Below are 12543 nucleotides of genomic sequence, written 5' to 3'. Positions count from 1 at the left end.
CAAAAGCTCAGAGAGGTTGAGTGACTTGCCAAGAAGCACACAGGTCATACAGGAGAACCCGGATGCAAAGCCCTCTCCCCATGCTATTCTGGGGGCTTTGGTCACACCAGAGCCAGTGACCAGCTCTGGGGGCAACTTGCTGTGAATGGAACAAGGGAGGAATCTCAGACAGAGCATGGCCGCCTTTTTGGCATCTCTGAAAGACCTCTGGAGCTCCTGAGGCCAATGACAGCTCAGGAAAAGAACCAGGGCATGTACCCTGGTCTGTGGGCTGGAAATCAGGCTGATCCTTGAGGGACAGATGGTTTCAATGCCATGAGACTGACTCTGAAACTTTGGGAGAAGCCCAGACCTCACTAAGACCCAGGAAAGCCAGAGGCTCCTGGTACCCTCTCCAGGGATTCAGTAGACTGGCTCTGGGGGCCTGCTAGGGCAAGATGTGCTTCTCCCTCCCCAGCAGGAAGTGCTAGGAAGGGGTTCCCCGGGGGGCCGTTTAGCTGGAAGAGCCTCCATATTTTCCTCTCCCATCTCCCTGCGGTATCAAGTGTGTGACTATTGATTTCCTCCCTGCATTTGTTTTTGTTATCCATTATTTATGGGATCATTTTTCCATCCTTCGTGCATGAAGGCAAATTTTGTGTAAAAATCAATTGAGTGAGCGCCGCCGATGGCTTGTTGCATTTTCTTGGCTTTCATCTCTGAGGCACCGGTTCTCGGGAGATGCCGAGCAGGATATTAGGGAGCACACCAGAATGGGAAAGGGAGCTGAGGGGCAATGCAGGGTTCAGAAACCTGTCTTAAGAGACCTAGCCCAACAGTTGCTTTTGGTCCCTGGAACAACACGCTCTGCTGAGCTCACCTGAGAATCTAGGGAGGGATTAATCTCTTCCTGCCCTGATCTGATATCTGTTTCTCTACTTCTTGCCCATTTGCTGGGCTGCAGTCAAGAAAGGGGTAGATTCTTCCATTTCACATAGATTTGTTTCAGTGTAGAAATCCACAGCATTCTCCAGGATAAAGGCTTGGGGGCCCGCTCTCTAGCAGCTTAACCCAAAGATTCCAGGAATGTCACCCTGAAGGATTCGACTCGGAGGAGTGGGATTAAGGGCAGGACTGACACTTCATAAGCACCTGCTATATGTCAACTGAGCATTTCACTTATATTCTTACTTGAGCTTCAACGTACCTGAAGAGGTAAGTAGGGTGTAAAGGAAGGAGCAGGGGATTTGGTGTCAGAAAGTCCTAAAGTCCCTACATGGCCCCTTCCTAGCTCTGTGCCTTTAGGTAAGATATTTAGCCTCTCTGTGCCACAGTTTTCTTTTTCTTTTTTTAAGATTTTATTTATTTATTTGAGAGAGAGAGAGCATGAGGGGGGGAGGGTCAGAGGGAGAAGGAGACCCTCCGTTGAGCAGGGAGCCCGATGCGGGACTCGATCCCAGGACTCCAGGATCATGACCTGAGCCGAAGGCAGTCGCTTAACCAACTGAGCCACCCAGGTGTCCCTGTGCCACAGTTTTCTTACTTATACAATGGGGATAACAGTGCTTATCTCCAATGACATCGCACATTTAAGAGTAGGCAACTGGCTCATGGTAAGGCTCCAACAAATAAAAATATTTTCAGTTGAAGTATTATTTCCACAATTTACCCCAAGTAAAGGGATACTTCCAACCCTGGCAGTTACTGTCTGTCATATTTTTCTGTCTCCATGAGGACCAACATCTCACCGGTCTGCCCAGAGCCTGGTAGAGTGCCGGCATGGCACATGGTGGATATTCAATCAATGTTAGTTACTATTACCATCACTCTCGTTTTCCAGATAGAGACAGAAGGGCTAAGCCATGGGACCTGCCCAAGGTCACATAACTATCAATAGCACAGCTGGCTTTCACGTTCACCTTCCACCTTCCTGACTCCAAAGCCTATGCCTTTCCCACTCTCTCCACTTCCAAGGTCATGAGGTCAAATTCAGGTTATCCGTTGGCAGAACTAGACCCTGGCAAGGTATCTGCTGTGGTACCATTTCCTCCACCCGGCCCACTGCCTGTGTTCTAAGAACACAGCCATGGCCATTTGCTGATGTGTGATCTAAGGCTGCCTCTGCACAGTAATGGCAGAGTGAAGTAGTTGCAAGGGAGACTGTAGGGCCACAAAGCCTAAAATACTTACGTTCTGACCCATAGAGAAAAACCAGGCCTTGTTGTTTCCAAATTAGGCTCTAAGGAACATGAGCATCCATCAAAACAATGGAGGCCCTGGAGGAAAAAAAAACAGGACAGGGGTCCTTCCTTCGTTCGATAGGTGTGAGAAATGCTACATTCTGGATTCCTTTCCTGGAGATTCACATTCATTCCAACTTATAAGAGACGCTGAAAAGTTCCGCAGTTAAACAACAATAACAACAACAAAGTTCTTTGAAAACTGCCCAAACTTATTTAACTTGTCAAGGGGATACTTCTTATGGTGAAACAACATGAGTGACCAGTGCTATGTGGACCACAATTTGGTAAATATCTATAAAGCTCCTTGATTCCCAAACTTCAGTCATTTGTATGACCTTTATGATAACTGCCTTAAGTATATACCTCCTAAATGCTATTTATTAAATATGTTTACTAAAAATGTTTCCTAGGGGCGCCTAGGTGGCTCAGTCGGTTAAGCATAGGCCTTCAGCTCAGGTCATGATCCCAGGGTCCTGGGATCGAGCCCCGCATCGGGCTCCCTGCTCAGTAGAGAGTCTGCTTCTCCCTCTCCTGCTGCCACTCCCCGTGCTTGTGTCAAATAAATAAAATCTTTTTTAAAAAATGTTTCCTAAACATTTTTCTTAAATTTACTGCCTTTTTTAACTTGATCCCCGCCAGGCAACGGTAGCCATGAAATCATGGGCTCAGTGTGTGTTGGGAGGGGGGCCGGGCAGGTGTGTGTGTGTGTGTAGGGGGTGAGTGGGTGTAGCTACAAAAATAGACATGTTTTTCTGTCATAATTATCCACATGCCACCCATGAAAGGAGACGTAATGCATGTTAGGATATACTGGTTCATCCTGTCCTGCCCAGTTCAGTAGCCAGTAGCCACAGGGGGCTTTTTAAATTAAACTAAAAACTCCCTTCTTCAGTTGCATTAGTCTCATTTCAAGTGTTTAGTAGCCACATGTGACTAGTGGCTACCATCCTGGACAGTGCAGATACAGAAAACATTTTCATTATAGAAAGTTTTATTGGACAGCACTGGACCTTTTTAAAATATTTCAAAACTCTACTCAGCAGTGTTGCCCACCCAGTCTCCACCCACCCTACCCCCCAATTTTGTATAACTCTTCCATCACACTCTGAGAAGTATAGCTACTGGGACCAAAGCCAACACTGTCTCTCTTCATCTTATCTCTTCACCAGAGTCTTCCCTTCCTTCACCCTATACTCTGCCTCCCTTTCTCTCTCTCTCATGCACACACACAGTCCAATGCCACCAACGTCCACCCTTTTAAACAGGAAGGACCCACAGCTACTCTCTGAGATCCAAGAACCAGTCTAGATCCTTCTCTTGGGCAACAATGACATGGAAGCATCCTTACTCTGGGCTCCCAGTATGCAAAAGAAGATTGGAGCAGAGGAGATATCACAAACTGGTGGTCTGGGAGCTAAATCTGGCCTGCATATGTGTTTAATTGGGTCTACCTGAATTTTTTTTTACTTTTACTTTAATGAAGAAGAGACAAGTAGGTGTCACATAGTAAAAACCTAGATTTCCAGCTTCTCTTGAAAAATCAGAAGATTTGCTTATTTGGGGCTCATTTTCCCACACAGCAGTCATGGGCTGATGCTGGGTACCTTCTGACCCTTGTAGGCCAGGCACGTGCCCTCCAGTTCCTCTGCACTACTTTCTGCCACCCTGTGCATGGCTCATTGTTCTCATTTACTTGACCTTCCGGCATTTGGGTCTGTTACTCGGAAAGGATCATCTCAAAGGTTTCATCAGTTACTTCCCACCTATGATTTCAAACATGTGAGTACTCTCTCCCCAGGCATAATGCATGGTTCTTAGGACCCAGACAAGAACTATGAATAGGAATGAATTGGTCTTCAAGGATTGTTCAGTCTAGTGATTGAAACTTCAACTGTTAGCAGGGTTGAAAAGTTGGAGGCTGGTGTGATATTTTCCTAAATTTGAGTATCTTCAAGCTTATGCCACCTTCTTCCCAACGTAATGTATACTTGGCCTCTGGAGAAACAGTACTTAGATTTTGAGGACAGATCACTTTGAAAATTTGATGAAAGCTCCAGAGTTAGTAAGGTTGGGAATATACACATAAAGGCACACAATTTCGCATAAGGTTTCAGGAGATACAAAGATGCCCTTCAAAGCACATCTGTGATTCTTCCAGGAGTCCTCGGACCTTTGTTCAGAATCTCTGCTCTGGAGACTTCCAGTTAAAATAGGAGACTGAACATATACTTCAGCTCCCTCTCTCCCAAACCTAACCTTAAAATGATGATTAAAGGATATTTAAAGCATTTAAAGCATAAACCTACAGGGACAAAGAGAACAAGAAAAAAGACAAATGCAAAAAAAAAAAAGGTTTTTTGGAAACTGGAGAGCAAGTAAGAGGTAAGTGATAACAGAGTCAGAAAAGCTGAATCCAAAGTCAGCGGTGGGGGAGGGGGGGTGGAGGGGGGGGCGGGGGGGGGGACTGAGAAGCAACCCAAAACGCACGGCAAATTCCCCAAAAGACCTGCAAAGTGACAGTACCTCATATCTCTGGAAGTGGGAGTTAAGATGAGGCTGCAAATGGGTGATTTGGCGGAGAGCTTCTTTAAAAAGCGGCTAGACTTTCAGATGAGCAGTTAAACCTACCTCAACCACTTGGCCCAGCTGGGAAACTGCCTTATCCAAACCCCACAGAAAGCTGGTAATTTATTCACTAGAAAAATGTGTGTGTGGGGGGGGCTTTTTTTTAAGTGACTGTATTTGGGACACCAGCCACAGTTAAGGGTGGGAAACGAGATTGAAAACAGTGGAATTAAATAAAATTTCACATTCTAAATGTTGAAAATCACATCCCTTTTCTCTCATTCAGCACCCTGAACATGAACAGCCAGACATAGATGCTTCAAAGGGGAAATTGAGAGATTTTCAATCCCGTCTCTCTGGGAATTAACCAATCCAAAGAAGAAAAACAAAACAAACAAACAAACTAGCATTAGAGAATCTTCAAGGAAGCAGCCCAACCAGGTCACTCTAAATAGAAAACCCAAGTTAACAAAACCAACTTTGTGTGCAGAGTTTCCAATCAACTTTTTACCTAATTAAACAGTATCAAGGCAGAGAGACCAGTCATATTGAAAATAAAAACACTTTAAGGGCGCCTGGGTGGCTCAGTCATTAAGCGCCTGCCTTCGGCTCAGGTCATGGTCCAAGGGTCCTGGGATCGAGCCCCACGTCGAGCTCCCTGCTCCGCGGGAAGCCTGCTTCTCCCTCTCCCACTCCCCCTGCTTGTGTTCCCTCTCTTGCTGTGTCTCTCTCTGTCAAATAAATAAATAAAATCTTAAAAAAAAAAAGAAAAGAAAAGAAAAACACTTTGGAGGAAACTGACACTGAGGAAGGAAGAAACTTAGAAGAAGTGATTAGTAATATTAGACATGTAATTGACTATAACTCAGAGCTACTATCACTAAAAAGATAGCATCCATGAAATAAGAAAAAATTAAAGAGCAAAAATATCTCTTAGAATTTTTTAAACATGGAATGCCTGGGTGGCTCAGTCAGTTAAGCCTCTGCCTTCAGCTCAGGTCATGATCCCAGGGTCCTGGGATGTAGTCCCACATCAGGATCCTTGCTCAGCGGGAAGCCTGCTTCTCCCTCTGTTTGCCACTCCCCACCCCCAGCTTGCTCAGTTTCTCTCTCTCTCACAAATAAATACATAAAATATTTTTTAAAAAGAATTTTTTAAAACAGGAAAACAGTAGGAGAAATTAAAAGAGAAAATAAAAACAAAAAGAGCAAAATAGTATAGAAACGATAAATAAATCAGAGAGCCAATCCAGATGGCTCAATATCAAAACAATAAGGCATTTGAGAAATACAGAGGGAAAAAAAAAAGAAAGCTTCCAAGAAATAATGCAAGGAAATTTCCTAGAATGAAAGTTGTGAATTTCAAGATGGAAATTGCCCAGCAGAATAAATTTTAAAAATATACCATACAAGCTTCCAGAGGGAGAATATAAATTTCATACACAAATCAAGAATGAGAATGGCCTTGAAATTTTCATCTTCCAGCATTTTCAACACCAAATGCTAGAAAGGTATGGAGCAAACTCTTGAAAAGGCTTAGGGAAAATTAATTCAAACCTAGAATTCTATAGCTGTCAAATAGCCATTGACACGTTAGAATAGAATAAAGACGTTCTTAGACCTGTTGGTTTTCAAAAAAGCCTATCTCTATCACACTCTTTCTCAGGGAGCATGTTTGCCACTTAAATGAGGCATAAACCCGAAGAAAAGATACTGATTTTGGAAAACAGAGGATTCAACCCAAAAGAGAATCTGTAGGCTGATGGCATATGGGGCCCCTAGGATGAGAGCTGTGGGCAGCTAGAGAGCGCTGATACTTCTTCCTGGAGCAGGTCAGGAAGTTCCAAGACAGGTTCCTTCAAGGAAATTAAACTGATGGAACACTTGATGTGTTCAAAAGTCTTGAGACAAGATTTACGTCAATGGGGAGAGTCTGGGATTCATTAGTAATAGAGAAAACAAAACAGAAAAAGACAATAATTACTAATGCCAAGAAAAATAAAATATGATGTGGAAAAGGAAAAGTAACTATACTGTCTTACATGGTTCAGCAGTAAATGTTGTTTGAGAGTAAAACATACGAACACCGAATATTGATTTAACCAAAATTAAGATCTAACTATATTGGAATGATGAGGGGACAGAAATTAGGGTAGAGAACAAGGAAGAGCTAAATCTTCATCTCATTACTGGAAATTGAACATACAAGAGGTGGCAATATAAACATGATATTTAGAGACAGTGAAGTAAACAGCAAGGGAACCAGATGAAGGGAGTGAAAGTGATCGCCCAGAGAATCGGAGTTGGGGGGAGGACTGCAGGATATTTTTTTATCATACCAAGCCTTGCTAAATTATTTGAACTTTGAAATTATGGACACATATAACTTTTCCTTTAAAAATAAATTTGAAAGAAAAGAAATCTTGCTCTGACTCCTGGGAGGAAAATGAGCATCACCCAATTCCTAGCTAACGTAGTTTCTCACTAACTCTCCTAGACATAACCTGTGTTGCCTCATTGGCATCAAACCTCTCATCCTTCAGAAAAGAAGCATCTCTTCTTATTCTCCCTCCCACCCTCTGAAATCATTTTAACTGGGCTTAAACTCTGAAAGGTCCAACTGCATACCAGTCAGTAGCTGGTTTGTTCTGGAGAAGATATGTCCATCTCAATGCATCAGGTACACAGAGGGGGGCCACATGAAATCTGGCTCCATGCAATCTGTCTCCCCAAACGGGAGACAGATGGTGGTCAACTGTGACTGCCAGGAGCATACACCATGCTCTCCCGCTGTTACTTCTTCTTGTCTTTGTTTTTTGAAAAAAATCATGGTTTAGTTCCATAACTTGGTGCCAACTGATGTTAAGCTAAGTCACGAGGGTTTGTGGGTTATTGTTTGTCTCTTCTTATCAACTTCCATGACTTTTCTCTCTGAAGAGGGGTGAGGAAGGAGGAGAACAGTATTCATACATTATACACTATGCTAACAGAGATAGTCAGAAACATTGGGCCTGGCTCCCAAGAACTACAGACAATAAAGGTCAGATTAACTTGGTTAACATCTAACAAACAAATTGGTCTGGAGTCCCAGTAATGAGACATCACTAGTCTCCAATAGGAGCATAAGCTCCATGACCACAGGCACTGAGCCCTGAGTTCTCTGCTGAGTCCCCAGCACCTTAAGCAGGACCTGTCACAGAGTAATAACATAACACATATTTGTTCCATTAATTCATTATATTCCTAGACCCTCCGCTATTTCATCCTTCCATCCTTCCTTCCTTCCCTCCTTTCCTTCTATCTTTTTTTAGACCTCAGCTATTTCTTTTTTTTTTTTTTAAGATTTTTTATTTCTTTATTTGACAGAGAGAGACACAGCGAGAGAGGGAACACAAGCAGGGGGAGTGGGGGAGGGAGACGTAGGCTTCCCGCTGAGCAGGGAGCCCGATGTGGGGCTCGATCCCAGGACCCCGGGATCATGACCTGAGCCGAAGGCAGATGCTTAACGACTGACCCACCCAGGCGCCCCAGACCTCCGCTATTTCTAATGAAGCCAGGCATACACACAGAAATCAGAAGAGACCCCCTCTTTTCTTCAGCTCTTTGGTCAACCTGTGCTAGAGAATGAAAAAAAAAAAACATAGTTCAGAGTATTCATAATCATTTTTACAATTGTATTTATTTTATGTTGGGTCAAAGGAAGATCTTTAGACGCTTTAAACACTTAATGGTTTTGTTACCCTGTGCCTGTATGAAATTAAAAACACTACCTCAGGAAGCCTAACACAACTTGACTATTAGGATGCTTTTTTAACATATCAAATGTTGAAGGCTCCCAAAACATCTTTTCTTGTTCTGGAGTGTCTTCACTTTGCACGTTTAGCCTGCCTTTTGGAAGGTGAGCCCTGTCTGGGGGCACAGATAGCCTCCATAGCCTGCTGCGTCTGCGACACGCCAGCGTCCACATGAGAAACTGGAAAACAGTAACCAATCCTCCCAAGCACACGCACACTGTGACTGGGGCAAAGAAAAGGAGACTGGCAGGGAAAGAACTGAAGAGACAAAAGAAAAGAAGCTTTTTTTTTTAAAGAAGGAAAAGATGGCAGAGAAGAGAAAGCCGCGCCAGTGGACGAAAGGCAGTCAGGGCCCCCACCCCAGTCTAGTCCCTCCTCTACTAAACCAGTCTTATTTTTATTTTTTTAATTAATTTATTTATTTATTTATTTATTTATTTGAGAGAAAGAGGGGGAGGGGCAGAGGGAGAGGGAGAGAGAGAATCTCAAGCAGACTCCCAGCTGAGTGTGGAGCCTCTCACCATCTCACGACCCTGAGATCACGACCTGAGCCAAAACCAAGAGTCAGGCACTTAACAAACTGTGCCACCCAGGCATCCCTCTACAGAACCGTTTTTAAATAACAGCTCACCCATGACAGCTCCTATTTCCCTCGAAGTCTCTAGTGACCCTCAGGGATAACACTATAGACGGCTGGGTGACCCTGAGTTCTTCTAATATAGTAAGCTGGTAAAGGAGCCGAGCCTGTTTTTACTGTTATTGGCTTCAAGTATATGTTTCAATATTCCAAAAGGCAAATGCAGGAATAAAAATATTAAAATAATATTTCTTTTCCACGCTCCTTTAAGGAAGTTGTACATTTTTTTGGAGGAGAAAGTCCCTTTATATTTTTCACTGGAGGTATCTAAGAATGAACAGACATCCAGAGCAGCAGTAGTTCTCAGACTGGAATGAGATGGGATCTCATTCAACCAAACATCTGATGCTGAAACCCACCCTCCACCCAACCCCCCAGCGTCACTCCCTGAAATCTCGGCTTGAATCCTCCAGGACAGGGACTCACAGCGCAGCCCACTCCTTGGACCATGTTGACAGCCACAGCCTCTTTCCTGTATGAAACTAAATTTTTCTTTCTGTGACTTCATTTCTTATCTAATTATACCCCCGTGGGGCCCCATAGAACAAGACTAAGCTTCTTTCACATAAAAGTCCTTTCATTTTCACCCCTAAAAGTGTAAGTACACTTTATTCTACAGGAGCAAACATGGCATAGTGGAAAGAGTAGAGGTAGCTTTAGAGGTAGATAACTCTGGGTTTAACTCCTAGGTTCTATCATTTATAATTGTATGACCTTGAACAAATTGTTTAACCTTTCTGATACCTCATTTTTAAAATACGTGTTGGGGACGCCTGCATGGCTTAGTCGGTCAAATGTCTGCCTTTGGCTCAGGTCATGATCCCAGGCTCCTGGGATCGAGTTCTGCATCAGGCTCCCTGCTCAGCAGGGAATCTGCTTCTCCCTCTGCCTGCTGCTCCACCTACTTATTCTCTCAATCTCTCTCTCTCTGATAAATAAATAAAATTTTTAAAAAATAAAATATGGGTTATAATATATGTACTTCACCTAGGTTTGTAAAACATCTTAGAAGGAGCAGTACTTTTAAGTAGGAACACACTGTACCCCAAAATTTCCTCCTTTCCTGCCTTCACCTTTGGGAGGAAGGGTGTGGTCAGGAGGATTATAAGCAAGAATAGCTCATTCATAGATTTAATTTCAAAATTTGTTAAATACTTGCCATTCGAAAGTGATCATCAGAGTTGTTGTTTGTTTTACTGTTATTTGCTATATACCTACTAAATTGTTTTGAGATCTCATTTTTGCCCTATAATAAAGAGGTTGTGCTAGAATTTGCTGGCAATCTAAGCTACTTGTTCTTATGAGCCACATATCAGGGTGCAGTGTGTGGTTGCACCAAAGGTTCTGGGTGCTGCCCCAATTTATTCCTTCAGTAAACTAACGTTGCAATGGTGGGGAGAACAAAATCGTCACAGATATGTTGTGAAATGGGAGGCAAATTTTATGCCACCTTTAATGAAAAAAAGAATTGAAAGCAATGTTGTGTTTCAGGCTATATACCCAAACTCCAGTGTGGGGCACTTTGTGGGGGGTGGGGGGCAAGTGTACAAAACATCTTCCTCAATCCTGGCATGTAAGCAGAGTCACCTGGAGAGATTGTGAAAATTCTTGGTCCCCAAGAAATACAATATCTTGTTCTCCACCCAGAGGATCTCCATGAACTCTTCTCCCTTCACATTCTAAGATTTCATGTGCCTAACAATAATAGAAAGCATTTGAAGAAATAGTATTACAACTCTTCTTATGATGGAAAGCCCTACTGTGACGATCAAGAGATACAGATCTTCCCCTCAATGACTTAATAGCACTAGAAGTCGTAGGGCCATCCAACCCAAAGCCATAAACAATATTAAAATACTATGGGAGAAAAACTCAAGAAGTAAAAACTATAGAACACAGGAATTAGGTGAAGGTTGTCAAAAGGTGCAAACTTCCAATTATAAAATAAATAAGTTCTGAGGATGTAATGTACAACCTGATGACTAGAGCTGCAAAACTGTATTATATATTAAAAGTTTCTCCGAGGGTAGATCTTAAAAGTTCTCACCATGAGGAAAAAAAATTGTAATTATGGGAAGTGATGGATGTGAACTAACCTTATTGTGGTGATCATTTTCAATAGCTACGTATAACAAATCACTATGTTGTACACCTTAAACTTCTGCAATGTTATTTGTTGATTATCTCTCAATAAAACAGGGGGGAAAGTCTATAGGACAGGAGAAACCTCAGGAAGCTGGAGAAGGAATAGTTGAAGGTGGCCGATGCTCTTATCATTTTACCCGAACCACGTGACCATACAGCCCCTCAAAGGTTGAGTGAGCTGGCAGCTGCAAGCATTGCCCAAAGTCGGGGGGCAGGGGGGGATGAAGCTCTGAGAGCCAGAACAGGAGCCCTGGTCAGCATTCTCTTATCTGTGGATTCCAGTCACAGCCGGAATGGGCTCGGATGCTGGCGGCCTACTCTGCCCAGCCCACAACCACCCCCTCAGTCTCTCTACTCCCCACTGGAGCTCCCCAGACCTGCTGATGAACTGGCTTGGCTTGAGCCAGGACTGTTTAATCTAACAAAATGTTTTAATTTCAACATGCCTCTGCCTTTAATTTTTAAACTTAAAAACTGTTGGTGTTTTTATTTTTTCATTAGGATGTGGGGTTATGTTTCCACTCCATGGTTTTAGGAGCCTCAATGCTGGGAACCCAGTGGGACACCACACTGGGTAGCCTCTCCTTCTAATTCTACTTCGACTGTACAGCTATCCTTTTGAAAGCAAAATAGAACAATAACAAGCTGAAACAAATATTAAATGTAAGACATGCCAATGCCTACACACATCAGCTCATAGCTGTCAGCTTCACACATCATCTGGCCTGAACCTCTCATTTACCCATAAGAAAAGAGGGGGTCAGAGCAGGGAAGCCCCCAATTCAAAATCTCAATTCTAGTTGTTGGCAGACTGGTTAAAACAAAAACAAAAACACTAGATTCTGACCCCTAATGTAGTGCTTTTTTCACTCCACCACACTGTCTCTTGGGAGACTATTGATCTGAAGAATAATTTTGCCAAAGCCATTTGGAGTCTTTATTGACAATTGGCTCATACTCTAATTGACACTTTATTTTTACCTTCAGTAAAGTTCTTCCCAGTTTGCTAAACTGGTGTCAGTGCTTATGGGTATTTGACCACACATTTAGATAGTCACATGAAGAGTAGCCTTTAGAGGACCTATTCCAGGGGGGTCTTAACCTGGGACTCATAAACTCATGGGGTGAATCTAGCAGATACATGGTTAATCTTCAAGAAGTTAGCAAAAAAGTTTGAGTG

Source organism: Zalophus californianus, chromosome 5 (assembly GCF_009762305.2).
Source record: "Zalophus californianus isolate mZalCal1 chromosome 5, mZalCal1.pri.v2, whole genome shotgun sequence".
Lineage (NCBI taxonomy): Eukaryota > Metazoa > Chordata > Mammalia > Carnivora > Otariidae > Zalophus > Zalophus californianus.
Note: the sequence above shows the minus strand (reverse complement) of the source record.